At 33.1% G+C, this 25,321-nt stretch overlaps 1 protein-coding gene across 1 annotated transcript in view; it reads right to left on the bottom strand.

The window, feature by feature from the left end:
- Nucleotides 1-25,321, bottom strand: part of LOC118182178 (potassium voltage-gated channel protein eag-like) — a 569,898-nt gene that overhangs the window by 364,538 nt on the left and 180,039 nt on the right. The gene's annotated exons all lie outside the window — the stretch shown is intronic.

Genomic DNA, 25,321 nt, shown 5'->3' with positions numbered 1-25,321 from the left:
AAACGGATAGAAAATGGATGAGATTACTCAAAGAAGGTCTGGAAAACTCCACGACGTCCATGAATCGCACTCTGTTCGCACATCTATAACTACTAACCATTTGGTGCAGGTATTTGAGACCCAAATTCACGTAAACAGGAAATTGAGTAAATGGCATGGAAAAATGAAAACCACTGATGGAGAAGATAATGGCCATGAGTAATTGGTTATCATTCACAAGTCGCAGACTGCTTTGAGGAAGATATAGTTAACTTATTGTTCCTTCCCATAAATCGTTAAGCCAACAAGAAAATTCGATAGAAAATGGAGAATTATAGCCAAACTTAAAGAAAAAGATTTAAACATTGTTTCCTTTTTTTTTTGTAAGTGAAAATGAATCTTACTTCAGAAATTACCATCATACTGGATGTATTAAGTGTCTTAATCCATTTAAGAGATCTTTCACAGTTACTTAGGCGAAGAAAAAGATATCTGTGATTATTTGAAAGAACTAAGCTCTTTTAATTTTTTTGAAAAGTTATTTTGTTGTCAACAATACCTCCTTTCCAGTAATTATAGGAAGACTTTCCATAATTTTATAATTTGATCCATATAGCTGATAACTGTAACCTTAGTCAGAGTTACTTATGCATGCTCTCTTTCTCCCCCTCTCTCTCTCTGTCTCTCTCTATATATATATATTGATTCAGAAGTCAAACAACAAAAATCAGCGTTATATTTACAAAATTTTTCACAAATTTTGTAAATATAACGCTGATTTTTGTTGTTTGACTTCTGAATTAGTATTTATTCGGCGTGTTATTGTGTCTTAATTATATATATATTGGTTGTATTGCTGTAGTATTGAATATTGCTTCATTTACATATAGATAAATCTTTTGCCTTTTTATAAGTTTAGGTTTTATTTTGTGTCTAATAGAATTTTTGGCCACGTGCTTTTTATATAAGTGCTTATTTCTTATATAGAATTGTAGACCTTTGATTTTTGAATAATATAACATTTAGATTGTCAGCTAGTTCAACGAGAACATGACATATCAGATGTTCCTGACGGATTTTGGCGACAATCTTAGTTGAACAGCCAAACTGAAGACTTTCTGGAAGATTTCGGGAAATACGTTTTTGAAGCATAACCACAAATTTTTCTCGAAATTTCCATAAGATCGTGTTACATTATACACGTGTCCTTGTTATAACTACGTAAATACCACTCTCAGAGATGACACGAATCAGTTAATTATCAGTTATGAGAGTTAGTGGTTCAAAGAGTATTATTGCATGCGGTGATTCAGTGTGGATAATGGTGCAAGAATAATCTCCAAATAACGTAACAAAATTTATTAACAATAAAAATAGCAATAATTAAATAATTGAGGATATATTATTAGGCTATCTCGTCCTTCCACATGTTGCACGCTCAGCGTCTCACCAGCTACTGACTGACGGAGCACAGGCAGCGCTCTCTGTCCAAATGGCTTGGAAAATATGCAATTTTACGAAATTACCATATATCTTGCAGGTTTAGGAGGCTTAGCAATCGCTTTCCTTCAACTATCATCATCAATTTATTTCGCTGTGTGAGGTAAAGTTTCATTATGTTAATCTAACCAGTTATTACGATATATATCTCTACTGTCACTTGTTCTTTCCGTTTCCCAACCAAAGCGCAAAACAGGATATCAGTATTTAAGGCGAGGTTTTTATATTGTCAGACAGAGGGCGTTTTTGCCTCTCGAGATCATGTTACTGGGTTTCGCTAGCTTAGATAAGAGTGTAGTCGTCGACTTTGCATTATGCATGCCGGCATTTAAATTGTTAAGCCGGTAAGAAGTTTGAGCCGACTTCCCGTTAAATAAATTGTGTTGTCTTCGACTATCAGATTTAGTTTTAATTTGAATTTGATTGCTACATTTGCATTAACTCGCAACAAGTGGCTGGTTGACTTTGTAATCACAAGACGTCCGTTTTATGTTCAAGGATCTGATTTAATGGAAAGGTTATTTTGTAAACTTCTCAAATCTTTGCCGTTATCTTCAGACAAGCGATAATTCGCTCCGAATCTGTTAGGAGTTTGGATACCAGTTAATGCTACCAAAGAACGCCAAACTCTATAATGTTATTATTTGTAATAAATTGTTGATCTATTCATTCTCATCTGAAGTGATTATTTAAAGAGACAGCCTCGAACCGGTCACCTACCAGAATACATATGTTACTATCTTTACTGAATATGCAACAAAATACAAAAATTTTGATAAAATAAACCGTATTATGATGACTGTAATACAAAATGCTTCCTTTTTAATGCTGTCAAAACAAAGGTTTTTAAATAAAATGGAACTGAAACAAATTTAACCAATGTGAAAAAATGAATAATTGTCTGTCAAATTGTACTTTTTATCATTATAGCGGTTGCATCAAAATTGCGAAATGAAAAAAATATTTTATGAAAAAATTCACTATTTTTAACCAATCTCTTTTTTAAAACTGTATCATAACCCGAATTTAAATATGATGGAAATACCAAAGCTTATACGGATTGTGTTTTCATAAGATGTGCTGACAGAATTTGTAATTTGCTTGTAACATTTTATTATCTAAGCTAGATTCCAACATCATAAATCTAGATAAATACATTTTTCGATAGTTAAAAATCTCTACATTAGAAGGATCTACGTTCTATAATCTGATCTCTTTACTTTTATCTGACATCACGATTCCTGAGACTAGATTATTTTTTTTCAAAGACGTCTTCAAAGTTACCTGAGGCTAGATTTATACAGTTTATTTCAACTGTGAAAAGAAGCTGATCAGCTGAAACTTTTAGGAAAACAATTTATTTTCCTAATTTATACTTATTTATCAAATTCTGGATTCTCCAAAGAAGCTTTTCAATTTTGTCAGCTCAACATTTTCCAGACTTCGGGTATATATAAACACTGGAAAGTACTAATCTACTAGAATTTTCATTCAATCTTAAATAATGAACATAAAGCATTTTCGTCGTATTAGTCTTTATCATAGAAATCTGTTATTGTATTTTTCATAAGAAATGGCAGAAATGAAAGAAAAGTGTTTCCAGATAAAGAGAAAGCACTTATCGCAGAACAAAAGGAAACTTCTGCCTCTATTATTGCAAGAAACTTTCGACGCATAAAGAGAAATGCTACTGAAATAATATAGAATTAATCTAACACTTTTGTTCCTTTCCTTGACAGTGGGACTGATTAAATAAATGTTTGCTTAATTCTCATTGTTTTGTATTGAGTTTTTAAATATAATGGTGTTAAAATCAAACAGTCCTAAATCATTTAGAAGAAACCTTCGTATATGGAGTTTAAAAGGTGGGAAATTTCTGACTATTTAAAAACAAATTAAAATTTTCTCAACAAAAGCGACTTTTAGATAACATAACTATTGCATCCATTTGTTTAGAACTCATCTACAAACTCAACTACAACATCCAAAAGTGAAAATCGTTTCCTCAAAACCTATGCTATATGTATGGAATAATTTATCGAAATTTTTTTAACCGAATCAATTTGTCGCCTGAAAGGACTAATGCAAATGTCAAGCCTTTTATTTCACTCCAGAAAGTTTCCTGCTCTTTGCTATAATTAATCGGTCGTCAGAATCTTTGGTGTTGGTTTCCGCTAGAGCATAGGAACTTAGGCTAAAATGCTAAATTGTTAAGTGCTTTCCTCAGATGATGTAGTCATAATATAATAATTATGTCACTTAAAACTGTAAATGAAATATTTATATTAACTTTTGTTTTTCGGATCTTGTTAGTGAGATTTAATTCTTTATGTTACTTCGGAGATGGTTTTAGACCACAAGAAATAATATTTTCATGGCACAATGCATGTTGCAACTGTTTTGCTTTCATTTATATATCTAGATATTCTGTACTACGTTTAGGATATTAGTGATTAGATCAATTATTCCAAGCGTTTTTCAGACATACGTGTATCCAGTCAAGCTTTCATAAGAAATATTGATAACGCTCAGGAAACACAGCAATGTGTTAAACTCTTACACTACTCCATAAATAAAAGAATGATAGAATAGCAATTAAATCCTTTCTTTTTCTTAACTGATAATATTGTTTTCAGGATCACTTTCATATATAAAGTAGTTAAATTAATCGTTACTGTATGGCTGTGTATAAATTTTGATGAAGTCAGACACATCAAATTCTTAAGTAATCATTAGAGAATTGAAGAGATTATAATCACTTTAAATGTCATATATGATCAGTACATGATAGTTCATTCATGTGTACTTAGTAAAGAATTACTTGCCGAGTTAGACCCATGCTTAATATGATCTAACTTAACATCAGTTAAATTCTTCCAAAACTCATATGAAAGTAGATATGAAAATAAAATTAAATTCTTCAACTACTACCGAAAGATTTCTTTGATAAAGATGCTGTAGATACCCATTTGTATATTCATTATATTTATTGCTGTATGCATACTAATGACACAAATAACCAAGATATAAAGTACCAAACTGAGGAATCTGCAAATTCAGTATTCAAAATTAAAATGTTTTAATTATCAATATGGATTAAATTAATTATAAAAAACACAGTATACTCATCAAGAACATGAAAACGCTGAAACCATAATGTGCAAATGTATAAATTCTTTTAAGAACTTAATAAAACCATATTTATAAAAAAATCAAATTAAATTACATTTAAAAAGCGTTAAAAATCAATGAGATCATAAGTTTTAAATTATTAGATTTCATTTTTATTACTGTGAAGTAATTAATTTATTCATTAATCAGTGCAGCTAAAATTGTTTAAGATAATCATCAATAGAATATTGCAAATAATTACTGCTATTTTAAACTTTAAAAATGCAATGTAACCTCTACGAAAATATCAACTTTTAATTTTATGGCATTAAAAATTTGTAAGGATCTTAAGTTTTACTAACGTTTATTTTATTTTAAATCTTTACTATCACTTCTTATTTTCTACTTCCGGCCAGAATCATAAGCGTTAACGTATTTATGCAAAGTTTGTCTGGCGAACGCCAAGTATTTAAGTTGTGGCTTTTTGCCAAGCGAGAGAGAGGAAGCAGTTAGTCGAAGCAGGCCGCTTACCTTAGAAGTTTTACTCAGTTGCTGGTTGCCTTCCAGGCCAGAGGTTTTAATCCTCTTGATAATTTTAAACGTATTGTAGTGTTCACAGTTCTCTGTACTACATACGGCTTCCTGTTAATATAAGGCCAATCTTCCACGTTTATTATTTTAAAGTCAAATTAGAGTTTAGTTTTATTTTTATATTTTTACGTTTAGACCACAAGTAGTGGGTCTTTGTATTCCGAAGTACGGAAGTTATTGTAAATAGAGAAAAATAAAGGGTTTTGTATACCCTTCTTGTGTATCCTGTCTACTTCCTACAGTTATTGAACATAGCTTTAGTAAGCTCTCTGTTCCGAGTCAGGTCCTTGCATGTTCCCGAAGAAAGTAAGACGGAACATTGAACCTGATAAATTTACAAAGCGTACGTTGAAAAATTTAGTAAAAATTAGAAAAAATAAACACATTTTTCAAGCATTTCATTTAGGGAAGGCTAATAAAATTTTATGCTGTAATAATTAAAATTCCAAAAACTTTTCAACGATCATGAAAATGAAATAAATATGAAATATCCTTCAATATTAGTGTAGAAAATGATTAAACAATGTGTGTGTTTGGGTATTAATATGGAAAACAATAAATGTTGTGTTACTGAATATTAAAAAATGAATATGAAATATATTAATGATTTAAGAAATTCAATAATTATTACAAAATCGAATATTGGTAATGTAATTAAAAAGTAAGGACATTTTGGTTTAAAATCAAAAGAGTATGTTTTTACCTCTGAATAATTGTTCCTTTTACCTTCTCATACAAAGAAAAGTTGAAGGCTGTTATTTTTTAAAATGAATATATGGTATATTTCTCATAGAATTAATTTTATTATTTTGGAATAATGTAATGCAGTTCTCAAAGGAACAATTTCTTTAACATAAGGAACGGAATGCCTTTCGAGTAATTTTCAAAAAATTTGAGAATTAATTCTAAATGCAGTAAGTTTGAGTATCGGCTAAAATTTTATAAAAGAGCATTTCTGGAAAATTGAACTTGAGAGTGCCAGAATAGCATTATTATTCGTTTCGTGTTACATAAACTAGGCACTGCACCTTAGCGACTTTTCGCACTGCCTAGTTAAGTTGCTGTTGTCTGAAGCTGTTTCATAGAGCACTATATCGGGGAGACAAATGCATTATTATTCAAAGCAGTCATTGTGTTTTATCATGAAATTGTGCCTAAATTTTACCATAGTAAACAGAGACAAAACACAGTTTCAATCTTCATCTTTGCAGCACTTAAATGCATTTACATTCCTACAAAGTGACATGAAAAGGAATTGATATCAAATCACATTCTTTAAATATTTTTCATTTCGACATGTCGATCTGAAAAAAAAATGTCTGCCGTAAAAAAATTATTTCCCAGAAAGTCTACTGAGAAAATGAACCAGAAAAAGAGCATTGCCAATAGGAACTTTTTTTGAGAAAGGCAGATTATTATTCTTATTCTTATTTCTACAGAGAGTGAGTATTAACGTTGAATGACAGAGAAAAACTTTCATATTTCTGCTGGGATTCTTCCAAGAATTGCAGAGCTACACAGAAAAACTGAATTATAGAACAAGCTTTGTAATTTCATATATACGGTGTACGACATTTTGCGTAATCTTAACAAAATTTAACCGATTAAAATCTTTTTCAAAAGTGAATGACAAAATTATTTTCAGCATCACCACGTTCTGTTAGTAAAAACAGTGTAATTAATAAAAGCTTTGTGAAGATTTATAGTAAAATTTGAGCAAAAACTATTTTCCGTCAATATACGCATACGGAATAAGACAGGAAAGAAACATAAATTGTTTGCTAACATCATCGTTAACAAGTACTTTTTTATAGCAATACTGTACAATAATTGCTGAAAATTGGTTCCAGCAATAATAACAGAGTATGCTTGGCAACCTCAATTGCTTGACTGACTCGTGCTGATTTCACCAGAAGTCAGTAGGTAGTTTGCCGCCCCTCGATATTATGTATCTCGAAGAAGACGTCATTAGAAGCTATGCTGTGGTTTGTGACATGATACTACGAATTCCGAGAATGTAGTCACATGATTAATGCAGTTGTCCTAAAAAGCCCGTCTGCGGGCTGCATCCGACCCCCGAAATGATTTCACACCGCACGCGAATATATTTCAATTATGTATTTGTTGTTAAAGCGCTTCTTGTAGTTTTAGAGGCGTAGATATATGGCCTGAGCTAACGTGTGTGGTTGCTATCGAAGGAAAATCAACAGAATGAATAGGATGGGGATTTGTTTTTGTTGGCATATAGTGCATACAATGTATGCCTATATGCCAAACTACGTGACTGGGGTAAGGCGGGAGAACTTCCTACTTCGATACGATCAGAAAATTTAATTCGCCAACCGACCGTTGATGGCAGTTAATAGCTCTGATATATTTTTACAGTTACTGGTTGGTTAGTTGGATGCACAGCTATGCAGTTTATATTACTGTATAAATGAACATAAACTAGCGTACATCTTATAAAACCAGATATTTGTGCCTGTTATTGTAACAACAACTATCGTTTAGAAATATGCATAACTTTTAAGTGTTGCTTCTACACGAAAGTTCTTCATGTTGAATTAAGTCGTAAATAAAGATACAGCAGTAATTTTTAATTAAGATATTATACTGCAAGCCAAATTAAAAGAAAAAGATAAAAGGAAAGCGGAAGGAAAAGGATCTGTTTTCAAGATAAATCAGAAATTATGTACTTTTGTGGTGTTGTGCTTAAAAGAAATTGCATGCTTTATTTTCGATACAGAATACCTTTATATCGTCTGTTTAAGTAAAGACCTTGAGTTGCCAATGAGAATTTTAATTTAACTTTTTTATTTCCACAGGAGATAATATATTCAATAATCTATTAAAAATAAATTATTACTTTATAGCTTTAGTGCAAGTATTAGACGATTTATTACTAATAATTATATTGTTTACTTAAATCTGTTATATATTTCTTATGCAAAAATTTATATATTGTTATTAAATAATGAATATGATGAAAACCACTCTTTTCCCAGATAACTTCTATACTAACAATGCATTTAAAAATTATTTTATACACATATTTAAGCAGTTGGAAATCCGTTATTTTCTTTGTTAATAGATAAATGACCATTCTAAACAACTTTAAGTCCGTTTATTACTTTTAATACATCTCGCAGTTAAGATCGAATTTTAGAGTCCTTTGCCCCATTTTGGGATGTTCAGACATGGATGAATTCATCATGAAATTTATGAAAATTAAACCCAACGCAAGTACAACAGCAATTGCCCGTTGCATAGGTGTGAGTGAATTATCCATTTCCAGAATGTTAAACACAGAACGCTTGTCCCATTTTCAGAGAACTTTGAAAACAGAAGATTACCCCCGAGCATGGTAGTCTACCAGACATTTTTGTAACAGAGGGTACTGAAGCTGAACTTCCTAACTCAGGTGTTATATAAAAATGAAGCAACTTTTACACACTAAGGTGTTTCCAGTGTGCAGAGTTATCAGACACGGACAAATTTAAATCCACTTGCTAGAGAACCACTTGTGTTCCAAGAATGGTTCTCGGTTCTTGAAGGAATTTAGGAACGACTTCCTCATTAGCCCCATTCAGTACGTCCCGTTGGCAGGTATTATTGTTATTTTCTTGAAAGAGTTTTATCAGAATTGGTTGAAGATTTTCCGATACTTGTTCCTAATCGACTTTTTATTTTTACACCGATAACTGGGGCAGCCATTCACTGAACTGAATTAACATCACGACCAAGAAACCCCATTGTCCTTTAACGTCAATACAAAATGACATGTTTACTGAATGATGACCCATTCAACCCGTTAAAAGATAATGGGCTATTAATAAAGACAAGAGAAATACTTGTTTAGTGAGATGATATTTTTACTATGTAAATAATAAAAATTATTTCTCTTATGCATAGAGGCAGATGGTGCATCCTTGAAAAGACCAATTTTGACTCTGAATAAATTTCTCTAGTGGGAAGAAAGAATTAAAATTTAGGAAACTGGAAAATAAGTAAAGTAGTACAATATAATATTAACAAAACATCCATGCGGTCAGCGGATTACTTCGCGCCAATTCCATGTTCAGGCATGAAATAAGAGTAATAACAACGAGCAATATATCTTCGAATTCTCGATAGAGTGTTAGGTGTTGCCATATATTTATTTTTATATATATTTTATTTATTTTATATTTGATATTATATTCAGTATTTCTCTAAAAAAGATAAATATGTATAATATTTAGTGGCAGCAATCTTTATCTATGAAAACTGATTCGACACAGAAGTGAAATGAACTCATTGATGGTTGAGGCTAATATATTTAATTCATTTATAACAAGAGCTCTTCTTCATATTGAACTTGATCTCGTTGCATTTAGCACCATTACAAGAACACAATTCATGCTTATGTATATAATATGTTGTTCTCAGTCACCTACCTATTTTAAATACGAAATTTGAGAAGTTTTGGAATCTATCATAATATATATTTTTAAGAGAGTCTGCTCAGTGTGCTTCAAGTACAGTATCACATCCCTTTAAGCTAAAATCTAATATGTTGTTCCAACTGATGTAAAAGTCTTCAATGTTAAATTTTAAAAGTTTTAATTACGTTTTAATTTAGCTTTTCATTAAAAAGTGTTAAGGGCTTCAAGTAAAGTAGCACTTTCTGTTGTGCAATTTCACCCCAAATCTAATCAATTCTTTATATGAATGCTGAAAGCTTAAATGCAGAAAATAGAAATTTTGGGGAATTTCCCCAATAAGAGTTATCGGAAACGAAATATCATCACACACATACCAACACATATAAACAGACAAAAGTCATTGCGAAGAATGTAAACATGTGTTATGGGGTCATAATTTATGCATATTCACTGAAAACTATTGAATGATTGGTTTGAAACTATTACCTCCTTTACCTGTATATACAAGCTGGCGGAAGGTAAAAATGGGGGAGCGGTATTTGTGAGGAATATGGTGGGTTACTTACAGACAGATATATGAGAGCTGAGAATGCATGCTAATGAAACAATGAGGAGAGAAAATACAAGAAAACACGATGCTGTGCAAATAGTACGTATATCTAATGCAAATTTGATATTATACAAGCAGTGTGATGATTGAGTTATTATAAAATGATAACAGTAAATTAAACAGTAAAATATGCATAAAACAGAATAATATATTTTTATGGGACTGAAATTAAAGAAAACTAGATAGCAAGGTGCAGACATATAAAAGAGTTGTTAAAAATGCATCTTGATAGTTATATTTAGACACAACAGACTTACAAATATGTATATGCAAAATGTTAACGCACGAAGTAATAATAACAGTAAGCGTGGGTTCATCATACTGTTGCACTACCCTATTTCAACACTGATGTTAGCAATTATCAGCATGTTATTTTTGGGCGCGATGGACTGGCTATTGTGGTCCAGCCCACTGGCAATCCCAATCTCACATTTTATCAAGCCTATCTGAAGGGAGTTAATTATTTAAATCTATTTGACTCTGATAAGGACCTCGTAGCTGGAATATCTATTAGGCTTGTACGACGCAATAAATACCTGTCATATTTGAAACTGCATCGACTTTGGAAAGCATCTATTACCATTGGTGGATGCAGTTTTAAACAATTATAGTAAACAATGTTCAAAGGTCTCATTGTAGAATGCTTCGCTTAAAAGCATCATTGAAAAATTATGTAAAGAAGCACTTTTCAACAATACAGTAAGTTAAGAATGTAAGTCTCCTTTCATGCCTTACTTCTTGTGTTTCTAATTAAACGCTCGAATAACCTCTTAAGTCGCCCAACTGGCAGAGTGTTTAGCGACGCTGACTGCCGTACTGAAAGGCTCGGTTTCGAATCCCGAGGAAGGCAAGGATGTTTGTAAATGTACAGTGTCTGTGAGGCATGGGGGAAACTCTAAATATGCGGCGAGCCGAAAGTCCTCACGAGAGGTTGCTATTAGGCAAAGAGGGCTGGGAGACTCTCGGGCACATCTTATGACACATCTAAGAATATGTATGAAGGAAATGATAGGGCCAATTCATTTCGCGTTTCAAAGAAGCCCGTACAAAGTACTCACATCTAATTGTTTTATCTGTTTGTCGACTTGAAGGTGTATTATGACTTGATGCCTAAGATTAGACCACGCAGTTCAATTCTTACAGAAGTGGCAGTGTCATGATTTTGGGCAACAGTCTGTTTCGATGCCAGATTTGCAAACTCTCAAATCCTACCAGCTGTTGAATCCTTAAAACGTCCTTCACTTTTATCCCTTCCCTTAAGTAGACATTCTTAGTGTGCGTTTTCTTATTAATAAACTTAACTCTCAGAATTGTTTATAACAAATCTAGGTTCACTTTGTCAGACTGCACAATGGTATAGTTCATGATACTCTTTGCTAATGGACAATATTGCATAATGTAACTGAAAAGTTCCTAGTTGCCAGATTCTTGAAGCCAAGAGATTGAAAGAATTACTGAAATCGAAAACTAAATTTCCAATAACGCAAAACTATTGCGACAAAAGGAAAATGTTATTTTTGTTCAAGTAATGTACATAAATCTGATATTTCTTCCTTACTCTACATATTGTAATTAAAAACGCTGCTGAAATATTTTTAAAAATTATTTTCAAAAATTTAAAAAGAGACGTGGAAAAAATATATGTCAAATGTGGTTTTTCGTCCTTCTTAAATGTAAATTAACTTGACAATTTTTCTTATGCCGTTTAAAATTGAAATAGAATGAAATTTGACTTGAGTAAATTTGACACATAGAAAGATGGCACCTCTATTAAAGGTGAAAAAGCGCGAAGATTTGGGTAGCTAGAGGATTTCAATAAGAGGGAGCTTCTGGCACTGTTATTGAGAGACAAAAGACAAAGCGTTAGAACACAAGGAATCAGTGAGAGAGCTTCCAAAATATCCTCCATGTTTATCTGCCGAGAAAAAACTGTCGTATAAACATGCCATTCTGAAAGACTGTCAGCTATTAAGCTAAAAATCAGTTTAATGTATTTGAACAGTAATTTAAACACCAAGTTCAGGAAACAGAAATCAAGTTCTGTTTCATCTAAGGCATTAACAAACTAGATTTTTTTCTGCCTTTCAAGTTCCTAGGTGCATATCTTGGGCCCATGACTGTTAATGAGTAAAATGATAGTTTAAATGCTGAAAATCCTTTTTCATTCATATATTCATGGTCCAACCAATTACTGAATTTAATTCAAGTCCAACCAATTACTGAACAGTTATAAGGATGAGGTCAGAGTATTGATTTGGGCTGGTAGTTTTTTGTTACCATAAAAATGATCACAGCTGCTGTTAGCAAAAGGGAAAAAATTAGACATGAAAGAATTTTGTCTTTTGGACCCGTTCAGAAGTCTCACCTATCCCTTTACCCATAAGCCCCTGTCAACAATCATCATGAATCGTTTTGGATTTTAATATTATCTCTGCCTTTTTAAAATTTTTTCTATTATTGCTACAGATTGTACTGAAAGTTTTCGTAATGGTTTATGAGAGTCAAGCTTTTATTATTACTATTATAAGCTTTTGTTTACCTCGCTCATGGTGTTGTTATTTACAGTCAAAAATTTGTAATCGATTTTTAAACAACTTTTTGATAAGCTGTAAAGTTTAAATTTTGTAATACACTGTTTTTGTATAGCAATATGTATGGTGCAGCGATCTGGTTTCCAAATTCGAATTAGAATTTTCTAAATTTAATGTTCAAAAATGCTTTGCACATATCTTTGCTTAACGAACAAAATAAAAGCTTAAATTTTACTGATTTCATCATCAAATACAACGGAAATATATTTTTAAATGTAATTCATGCGCAGTTTTTAATGTAAACTCTCATTTTCAGTGCATTTTGAACACTTTCTTGATTTCCTTATTTTTCTGACGTCTTTTATTTTAAAATTTTAAGATATAATATTAACTCGGTTACAATTTTTACAGATTATAAAGCTCTTTGTCCTCTTTTAAAACAAGAAAGATAAAAAAAATACTTAGATGACATTTTTACTGCTTATTTTAAAACTGCATTTTTATAAGCTTTCACTTAATTCGCTCATGGTGGTTTTCATTACCATCAAGACTTTGCCGTACAGTTTTAGAACTCAAATTTTGCGCGAACACTAATTCAACAGTATAATGTGAGGCGGCGATAATTTTCAAAGTTGAACTCAGATATTTTAATATTTAAAGTGGAAAAAGTTCTACTTTCGCTTAAAGAGCAAAATAAAAATCTCAGAAGTTTGCTACTGGCTCCGTCAGTTAGAAGATAAAAAATCTTTTAAAACCGTTTCCACGAGATTTTAATTTAATTTTTGAGCTTCTGACAAAATCGTTGAATTTTTTCGACCATTTGACGAAACAGAGTTTTTGGAAGTGAAGGAGTGATTTTCATTTTTAAGAAACGATTTTTCTATTAAATAATTTGATTGACAAGGCGTGATTTAGACAAAAAAGATGGAAATAAAAAAGTAAGGAATTATTTATGTAAAAAATAGGGTTTTTTTAAACTGATATAATAATTAATGAACTAAAAGAAAATAGTAATTTTTCATATACGAGTATTTTAATGGGGACAAAATATTAAATAGAAGTAATTCTCTTTACAAAATTCACCTATAATTTTATATCACGAACAATAAAAATTTGAGCGCCGAAAAAACGGAACGTAATAGATGAATTAATTTTCAAAAATATATGATATTATGTTTATAAATCTATCAAGGGTGCTTCGCAGACCCTTAGTCGCGAAGGATGCCCCTCAGACTCTTAGCCAGGAAGTGTGCCTTGGACGCCTGTGTATCATCCCCCACGTTGCCGTATTATGTAATAAATATAGCAATTTTGAAGCATTATGACACATAAAAAATAATTTTTATGTGTCATAATATTGCAATTGTGACACATAAAAATATTCTCATGCAAAAGTATAAACTTTTGCATGAGAAATAGTTTTTAACTTCGGCATAAATTAGAGAAAACATTTCAGTTTTGGCTAAATTTCGACTGACTAGCAAGGATTTCATGCACAGGTCAAGACCTTATTCTTCGTTATAAAATCTGGAAACAGAACTTAAGTTTCAAAATTTTTTCTTTGTTCTTCGTTATCTTAAAAATTTAGCATTTGCGAATTTAGTTAAGTCATTCTCCAATTAAAAGGATATTTTAGAATTGAGGCGAGAATCCTATTTAGTATAAGCTGCGATTAGTTACTTATTGTTGCATTAAATCTTTCAATTTCAATTATAATAATAAGCAAAACAAAGTTATAATTTTTTTTTTCGGTGAAGCTATAATTTAGTTATTTTAATATTCCGAATTTTATTCTATAACTAAGTTTTTAAAAAACAGGCGCATTTCCTTTCTTTACTTTATAAGGTAGTTCTTTATAAAGTAGTTCTTTTTATAAGGTAGTTCTTTCGTGGTGTAATGTTCGGTGGATATTGAGAGGTCCGTGGTTCGAATCCCAGTGACGGCATTGTTCATTTTTCCTCTCTCCTGCTTTGAAATAACCTGATGTCTCTACATTCTTCTTCGGATCAATTTTTTAACAAGTGTAATTTCCTGAAGCTTTAAAATCTCATTAAAGTATGTCTCTTTACGTCAGAGATTTTTAAAATACCCACTAACTCCAGATTTCTTTTCTTACATTGTTTAAGAGATACCGCAGGAAAGGGTTATAAAACTTCACGTTAATTCACATGTAGTATTTTACACTGAGCATTAATTTGCAATACAGACAGATTTCAGTTCATTGTTTAATTATACTAGAAACTAGAAAATATATTTTTTTTATATATTCTGATGCGTAACATTTAGGTGCATAGTTTGAATTATTGCTTCTGTGTGCGTGGTTTCTTATCTTGAATAATAGATATAGGTTTCTGTTCAAAAATGTACTTGTAATCAAGGAGAGCTGTGGAGGCCTTAACACTTATATGCACTAGAATTGGTTCACAGCTGAAAACTCAGAAAAACAATTCACATACAATTTATATGAGAATTCGTATCTGAATTCTACATAAACACCGCCATTATAATGTAGTATCAAAGCAGTTTTTCACATGTCGTGGATCTTCTAAACCGCATTAGTGAACAGAAAATGTAGTGAACCACGTTTTTTAAATTATCCGAAATTCTATCCTAGACAGGTATACATTTTAGGTAATTTTTCTACTTGTTTCTAAAGAATCTGACAGATATCTCTTTTCTTTCATCATAAACTAACGCCTCCCCCTTCTTGTTTCTTTTGTAAACTACATATTAAACTTAAGTTCACCTGTAAAATTTAAGAAATTGTAACCACTTATTAGCATTTATCTTGGAAAAATGACGTATGCAAATCAAAATCTGACCTCTTTACTTAAAGTTTCTTCCTTTAGAGCGGTTGCCACGAAAGCATTCTTTCTCTTAAACATATCGGCATCGTGAGGTTTGTCATATTTAATTAACCTAACCTTACCTAATCTAACCTTTGTTCTTTAGGCTGACAATAGATGAATGGTTAAAGCCGCCAAACTATAGTAGGTCTTCTCCAGTTCCATTGCCAGTGACTGAAATGTCTGGCTATGTAAAATTTCTTCGTTAGGAGCATACTCGTATATGTGTATGGTAGCTCTTTAGCCTAATTTTAAATGTATGCACCGTATTTAATTCACTATAAATTACTGGCAAACCAAAACTTGTTCATGATTAATTAGAAATATGTTTCTCAATCATCTGTTAATTAAGTTATTCCGACTTCTATTAAAATGGAAATACAAGCTTTGAATTTTTACTTGATATTAACTCTGAACTCTGGAAAGTGTGGATTATTATTCATGAGAATCTGGCAGACTCGCGCCCGTAGAAAATTATGCATAAAATTCTATAGCCTAGAAGGATTTTAAGATTTAGCCCTCATGCGGGATATCAGCTTTCCTATTATCATTTTAAAGTAATAAATCCATTATTCGACCTTTTTGTTGCACAAGACAAGAGTATTACATGATTCTTCAATATCATAATATAATCGTTATAATAATTTTTGTTATGGTATTGAAGGAAATTTTTTCTTTGAAGAGAGGGAGGGAAAAGAAAATGCTAACAAAGTACTTACGCTTGGTTTAGGAGTTAAGTAATGTTTAATTGTAAGCAATAATATAAATAATAAATATGATGTTATTCGGTAGTGATAGTTCTGAGGAAGCTCTGGTTAAATTAAATTGGTCTGGTTAATTGCTATGGAATGGAAAATTCTACGCAAAGGCTGATGACGTGTGTGGTGTAGAATTGAAAATTCTATGTAAGTGATACAGATAGCACGTGCTATTTGCGAATAGCACGTTACCTGAGATTTTGGGGTCATGAGTTACTTGAGAGACTATTTCTGTATAAATGTGAATTGTATTTTAAATAATACTGCGTGTAGTAAATCCTTTTTTTCAGTCCTTCCACAACTTAGAATTAAACTTTAAAGATACGCTGTGAAAACGCTCTTCTTTTACTTTCTTCTTCACTGGGGCTATGGGCAGCATTACACGCTCCTACTAAGATGGAAATTTGCTTCTTAAGACTAATTTCCAAAGCGTTCATCAGAAACAGAGTTAAAGAATTCATTCATTTTCACATCTGAGTTGATCAGAAATTTCAAAAGGTTCCTGATGACTGACTGGATTACTAAAATATTTTTCATTCCTCTAATGGACCATATGCCGGGAGATAAATTAATTTGCTACATATTTATATATAATCCCTCCCCAAATACCAGCAAACAAAAGAAAACAATCTGGCCTTTGATACAAAAGTCTCCTTATAAGTTTTCCTTGAGAAAATTATGAATGGACTGAATATGTTTACACAAATACACTCTACGTTACACAAAACATTTTATTTACTGATGCAAATTAGATTAAATATATTGCCTTGATAAGGAGCTAAAAACATGAAATGTGTTCATGTAATACATTTATTATTATTATTATTATTCGAGCCAGAGCATCCGCGGCCTGATATTGCCCTATTGGAAGATGTGTAGTTTTTAAATGCCACTTTTTACAGAGAAAGAGTCCAATTTGTCAAGTTTGGACTCCTGAGCGTGATTTGATGAGATACTTCAAGGGATTGTAGTCCGTAATGACTTCTACTGTTCTCCCAAAAATCCGCTTATCGAAGTTCTTGAGCCCGGATAAAACTGCCAAATCTCCTTTTCTATACTCGTCCAGTTTCTATGAGCACCAGAAAATTTTTGGGACGCAAAATTAATTGGTTTAGGATACCTTTCTCATTTCTCTGAGTTAGACAACAGTTAAATGCCACATTTGATGCATCCGAGTGCGCCTGAAATGGTAAATTTAAATCAGATGTGGTTAATGATGTTACCTGATGCACAATAGCTTTCAGTTTCTTCAAAGCCGCTTCTTCGACTTGGCTCCACCGAACAATATTTGGCGAATTCTCTTTCGTCAAATCCCCTAAAGGTCAGAGTCAAAATTGGAGATCTGAAAATGTAACCCTAGTCTCGCCATTGGGATAACTGGCACCCTATCTTTTACCTTCACTGGCTTAGTTAACTGACAGTTTTCTCTTGATTCACAGAATTTTTCGACATATTGGTTTATATTTTCATAACAAAAAGAATAACGAATTCTCTCTATTTTTTAATTCCTATGTGTCTTCCAAAAACTGACTCATGCGCGGGATCTAGAATTTTAATTCTTCTACATTTAGGGGCGACTGATTGCTCCACACTTTTGTCTCAATGAAATTGTCTCAATGAAAAAAAACATTCCCTCGCAAAACAGTTTCCTTTATCCCACGTTTCCTTTTATCTCACGTTTTAAATAGGTCAATGCTCTGCTTCTGCTATTGCCAAAACTCCCCCAAATTCTGCCTGAGCCAAATTCGTTGCTTCCCCTTCTAAGTGCCCTCTGTATCTGTGATAACATTCTATGGCTTTGTATGTTTGTTTCTAGCTTCTCCTAGTGTGGTTCTGTCACCCTAAACACCGAAGAACTCTTGCTCTTGTTGAAATGTTCCTTTCTTCTCTGCTAAACTGCGAAAATATACAGTCGTTTTTGCCCTGTGACATATCTAAAACCTGTAGGGGTATGAAAACATTTTCAACTAGACTTCCACTGCACGAAGCCTTTAGTCTAAGTTTAGTTTATCGCCTGATGAACAGCATTAGCACTGTTTCCATTAATTTGTGCTAAAGATAATTTTACTAGCTCGCTCTTTCTCAGGGGTCCAAAGATTCCTTTCACACTAATTGGCAAACTATTTCCGTATCTAAACTCTGAAATTATATTTTGCTTTAGAACGGTTATTTCACTACCCGAATCAATTAATGCATTACTTATCTGACCGTTTATACTAACCTATACTCTATCTAATTTGCATAGTTCTGTTTTATTGATTATTTAGAAATTTCCTTTCCAAAACAACTTGCTTTAGTAACAATAACTCTATTTCCTTCAGTTTCGCTAATTTATCTTTCATCTATCTCCCGTGTTTTATTCACCTTCGCAAATTAGTCCTTACCATCCTTATTTTGCGCACAACAGCTTTTAAAATGTTCCTTTGACACACACTTCTAACATGCGAAATTTTTCTGAGGAGAGACTAATTTGACTCTTTTTTGACAATATTGAAGATTGCTTTGTCTGAACAAAGTTTATAGTTTTCTTTTGGCTTTACTTTAAACTTGTGTCTGGTGATAATCTGTCTTTAATACCGTTTTCTTTCCTAGAACATTCTACATGACATTTCTCTGTTGCCGGAAAAAATGTTTCACTTTCTCGCTAAATCTTTTGGTTTCCACCAACTTTCTCCCTGCATACTACTAATATTAGTAGCAGTTTCCGTATCGGGTGTTTCCGTTAATCTATCATCAACAGCTAGCTGTTTGACAGTTTCCAGATCCATCGCTCCTCTCAGTTTACAGTAATAACTCCAGACAGAGTTTAATTTGCTAGCAAACTGAGTATAAATTTTCCTTCGGGTTTCTTTACACCCGTTTAAAAATTTCCACGCGAGCTTTAGATGATGGTTCATATTACCAAAGCACTGTAGTTTTCAATGCTTCATAATACTCCTATTACTTTTCCTCTAAATAAGTTAAAGGATAAGCGGCCTTGTCTCCTAATAAACAAATCAGAACTTTGCACTTTAAGTTATCCATTATCTTTTCGCTAGCAAGAGCATTTTCTAAACTGTTGGAAAAATAATTCTCTCTGGTTTTGTCGGAACAGTTATCAATTTTATTGTTTAAATTAATTCGTCTGAAGTTACAAATTTGGAACTCGTTGCTAAATCATTTGAACTTTCAGAATTCAAACTATGGTTCTCTGCCTCATGTCTAAATCCATTCGCGTTCTATCTGTAACTATCCCTGTGTTAACTCAATTTTCCATTCTCTTTCTTTTTGGAAATAGTTGTTATAATGTAATAGTTTTTTAACTACAACTTCTTTATAGTTCTTATTTTCCAGGACGATATTTTTAGCTCAATTATTTTTAAAGCGTGGGAAACCTCTTTTCCTAACTCATCGGCCAAAAAGACAAGTTCGGCCTGCTTCCCTTTTCATAAAAGGCGATATAATGAAATACACTCGTGCTAAAAAAATAAGGAACAAAGGCTAAAAGAAAAGATAAGAATGGGAGAAGGGGAATTAAAATATATAATTTGCATTACAGGTTGCTTCGTCGAATGGAAATAAGCAACCAAAATTAGCACAAAACGCAATCTCGCAGCCACACCACACCACCTTAAAATGCAGCAAGTCGTATTTATGCATCAGTTCGAAAGTAGCTATAGTTCCGTGTAATTTGAAATAACCAAAGCGGAAAACATTACTCAGAGACCATTTCTACGATGAAATGAGTTGGAGGGCTGTCGGCATGTTGCAGACTGGTGCAAGACAATACGCTGTTGCGGGGAAGCTCAATGTGCATCGTGAAGTCATCAAGAAGCTGTGAAATCGTTACCAAAGGGATCAGAACTGGTGTAAAAGACATGGTTCTGGACACCGGACGATTAGCACAACGGCAGCCGATCGCTTCGTGTTGCTATGTACTAGACGCCGTAGATCACTAACAGCATGACACCTGGCTTCGCCTCTTTTTGGTGTTGCAGGACGGCCAATATCCCTTCAAACTGTGTTGCACTGACTGCATGAAGATGAATGTACTCTCGAAGACCTATTGTTTGTGTTCTTTGTCTACATCGCATGTCAGAGAACTGTTGAATTGGTCCATTCAACATCGCAGTTGGACACCAGAGCAGTGGGGCCACGTACGTTTTACGGCTGGGTCCCTATTTAATATTCAGAACGATTCCCGAAGGGCAATGATACGGCGAGAACTGTCACTTTCGACCTTCAGATATGGTCGAAATAGACAATTACAGAGGACGAAGCTTATTTGTATGAGCTGGGATAGCAACGAACGGTTGCACCAACATCCATGAGGGTACTGGTGGTTCCATCACAGCAGTCTGACATCGCGATAAAATCCTACACACTTCCTTTTATCTTTCGTTCCTTGTGCTTCCGTTTATCGCTGCAATGCGTACTGACTCGAAATTTATGAACGATAACGCATAGAGATCCAGTGGTGTTGAATTATCTGAAACAGGAAACCATTCCACATTTGCCGAGACTTGCTAGATCACTGGACTTGAATCCCACACAGCATGTGTGCCCATGTTCGGACGAGAAAAAGCAAGTCTCAGTGTGCCTCCAGGCACCTACCACAAGCTCCGACATGCATTACTACAAGAATAGGCGCTACTGTCACAAGCGATTAAAGACACTATTGCCAGGTTGCCTCGCCGTTGTCAAGCATGTATTTCATCTACAGAGTTACCAAGTCCGTTATTATCATGTTGTTTACATTGCACATTCTTCCGACCCATTTGGTCTCTCGCGATGGATTGTCGTAATAAGTATTATTTATATGTTTTTACTTTATTGTTAGCTTATGTGGTCTAGTAATGTCACACCAACCTCTGTGATCATCTTCAAGTTTTTCTATCAAATAGTTTTTGTTTTTTATTACGTATTTTGACTTTTTTGCTTATTGTTTGAGGAGTGTAACAAAAGTAATATATAAAGCCAAGAGAAACAAAAACCTTACTGATAATTACTATAACTAAATATACGGATGCAACTTGTTATTCTTAAAATTTATTTTACATACCAAAATTTTAAATATAAATAACACTTAAATAAATTATATGAGCTTTTTTCGCATTTCCAGAGCTAAAAAAAAACAGAACCACTTGTCATCCAAGCGTTATCATCCCATAATACATAATATAGTCTTACTATTCAAACTCAAAATAACCTTTAAGTTTATGACAAACAATTTAACATGAAATCACGTATCTTCCTAACAGTTGCTTTTAATCCTTCAGTTTTTACCAGTAAGGAAACCAAAAGTCACCCCATCGGATAGAATAGAGGACTCAAAACAATAGCACACACACACATATGATGATTCTCATCCCAATTCTGGCACCATCGTCGGTGGATACAGCGTCCTCTTTGATGTATTTTTGTCTTGGGAAAACAACGACACGCAATGGATTTTTGTTTCTCTTCTACGACCTGTAGCGGGGGTTGTCTAGAACGCTTTATGATTTACTGTCCCTAGAGGTATTAATCCGGAAATTCCGAAAAAATAACCTTTAATAACTCTTTTAGTATTTATTAAAAATAATTTTACTATCAGGTGAATTTGCAGTGTTTTTCATTACTTTAGAATTCATTGCACATATATCAAGAGCAATTCGACTCTCGCATTTTTAAATTTTCAAAGCTATGTTTTTAAATAGCGCATTACTGGACATTATGAGTTCATGAGTTACTTAAGAAAATATTTGTGAATAAATATATATTACATTTTAAAGAATAATACAGATTCCAAATCTTTTCTATCAGTCCTTAATAATGTCGAATTAAACTCTTTATAGACTAATGAAAAAGTCCTTTGTTTTTTTCTTCCTCACCGGGGCTATGGGCATTACTGATATCTTACGCAGATCTCATAATAATGCATTACAAAATTTTACATTTGATTTAGATATTGGCAACGTTTTACTACATCTAGTGAGTGTAATTTACTTATTTATTTATAATGCGTGGTGATTACGTGAACCTTGGATATTTAATTGCATTTCCCCCCTATAACACTTGGGACTAATCTAATAATATTTAACATAAATATACTTATCTTTTGAAAATCCTAATTGAAAGTTAATGAAAATTAGGAGAATCAGAATTTAATGTATCCAAAGGGCTAATTGTACTACAAAATGATTCATGATTTTTATCTGTATGCTGATAAGGCTAGATTAAGCAAACTTCAGGTTTTCCCACAGATAGTAAATCTGAAGCCGATAAGGATCTGTTATGACTAATTTTTAGGAGAATATAATTCCTTCCTATAACATGTTTTTTAAACTTTTTGGGAATTCTGGGTAAATTCGGTAAAGGTTCTAACCTCATTTAGATAAAACGTTAAATATTCTACAGAGAAACATGCTGATTTCGCATTTAGTTCTTAATATTATGTTAAGAAAAGAGTTCTAATTCGAGTATTCTTTACTAAAGCAATATATAGCGTAGGAAACTTTGAATGAAATAGATAGTCTTTGGAATTTTGTCTTGAAAAAATTTAACATTTAGGAATATTAATTAAATTACAGTTTTCGAAAATGCGTGGAAGGTTGCTCGAAATGCGTGGCTCGAAAATGCGTGGTAACAAAAATTTGTATGTATAAATTATAATAAAATGAAACCTTATTTATGTACTGAAAAGAGGTTATTTCTCATTAAATGGGTATTAGTAAGGAATATTCTATATGCATTAATCTTGATGAGGATATGATGAAGATTTTGTGAAAAAATTTCTGTAGATTTAGTATATTTCTGTAGATTTAGTATATTTCTGTAGATTTAGTATATATATTTTCTGTAGATTGTAGTAGATTTTGGTGAACTATCTCATACTCTGTCTTTGATTCGTTCTGTAAATATATGTATATCGGTAATGATATGTAGTGTAAAGGTATGTAGTGGATGGACAAAAATATGGAAATACCTTGTGAAATGCATGTTTGAAAAGAAAGATTGATTTTAATGAAATATGTAGGTGGCGCTGGCGTTTTTGACTACTGACGCCACCTATACAACTTCGTAAATGTGCTAAACAGTTCAGTTGTTGTCGGAGTACTGTTATGTGAGGTTGTCATTGCATTATGTCAGAGTTAACAGACTTCGAACGTGGGCAAATTGTTGGAGCACGTACAGTAGGTGTTTCCGTAAGCAAGGTAGCCGAGGTGTTTAGTGTTTCAAGAGGTACTGTATCGAAGATTTATTCCGCATATTTGAAAAGCGAAAAACATCATCTTCTAAATCACAGCGCGGACGAAAGTGTGTCCTGAGTGATCGTGACAGACGATCATTAAGGGCAATTGTGACGAAAAATAAGAAGACCACAGCTGCAAAAGTTACTGCTGAAATGAATGTTGTGTTACCGAACCCTGTGAGTACCAAAACAATTAAAAGGGAGCTTCATGAACAGGGAATTGCTGGCCGTGCTGCAATTGAGAAGCCACTCATCAGTGATGCTAATGCCCGTAACAGGAAAAGGTGGTGTTTAAGTCATAAAGCCTGGACTATAGAGCAGTGGAAGCGAGTAATATGGTCTGACGAGTCTTCTTTCACATTGTTTCCCACTTCTGGCCTAGTTTAGGTCTGGAGAACGCCATCTCAAGCCTATAATACAGACTGCTTGTTGCCAAGAGTGAAACATGGCGGGGGTTCTGTTATGGTTTGGGCAGCCATATCGTGGTTCTCTGCTAGCCCCATGATAACTGTGTCAGGGCACATGACTGCCAAGACTTATGTGAACATTTTGGCCAATCAAGTTCATCCCATGGTACAAACTTTGTTCCCCGATGGTGATGGTGCCTTCCAAGACGACAAAGCCCCTGTTCACATAGCTCACATTGTCCAGGACTGGTTTTCTGAGCACGAGGATGAGTTGTCCAATCTCCCCTGGCCACCACAGTCACCAGACCTGAATATTAACGAACCTTTGTGGTCTACATTGGAACGGAAAGTGCGTTCTCGTTATCCACCGCCAACATCGTTATCTGAACTTGCCACCGTTTTGCAGGAAGAATGGTATAATACTCCCTTGGAAAATTACAGGAACTGTATTTATCCATTCCGAGAAGACTGCAAGCTGTTTTGGATGCCAACGGGTTTCCTACACCATATTAAGCAAAGAAACATGTTTTTTAAAAGTGTTTTCATATTTTTGTCCAACCCCTCTATGTCTTGAACAAAATTTCATTCATAAGAAAATGAAATAGTAAATAAATTAATAAAAATCGGCATTCGCGAATGAAATTTATGCCACACATTAGGTCAAAAGAACATTCTGAATCTATGTGTTTAGGCATATTTAGCACAGAATATTGTTATTAGCATAATAACCTAATTAAAAAATCCTTTATGTGAAAGTACATCGCCTCTAAATTGTCTCTAACCTCTAACCTCATCGCCTCTAACCTCTAAAGTACTAGTATTGCATTTTACTAACACTATAACTACTATCTTGTGAAAATGCACAGCACTGATATTTTCGCGTAGTCAAACTGTCAAGTATATTTTGTAATGGATTAGAAAATTTGTGAAATAAGCACTAATAGCCGGAAATATTGAAGGACGTTGCAAACACATGATAGTTTCTTCTTATCACAAATATACCGTAAGATGGGTTTGAACAGAAGTTTTAGGTATATCAATGATATTTATAATTAATAATAAAGTATTATATTTTTAATTCATAAAATTCGTAGTATGGGTGATTATAAAATAGAATGTAAGTGAAGTTGGCTAGTGAATTAGATTGGAACTGAATTGGGTTCGAATAAACGTATTACTGTTATATGGTAAGGTATCTGGAATGCAAAGTTATTTCCAAAATTTAAGGAAATTAAAGTCGGAAAGTAGACTTTTAATATAAAAAAAATCTCTCTTTTCTCGTTCTTTTTCCCTTATCAGTTATCTGAGCCTTTGGCTGCGGGCTCGTCCGCAATCCACCCAAGGACCGCTG

The sequence above is a fragment of the Stegodyphus dumicola genome, chromosome X1 (assembly GCF_044657685.1).
Source record: "Stegodyphus dumicola isolate Sdum_Otavi_A_Nest chromosome X1, ASM4465768v1".
NCBI lineage: Eukaryota > Metazoa > Arthropoda > Arachnida > Araneae > Eresidae > Stegodyphus > Stegodyphus dumicola.
This window is presented reverse-complemented; position numbering and strand designations above follow the sequence as displayed.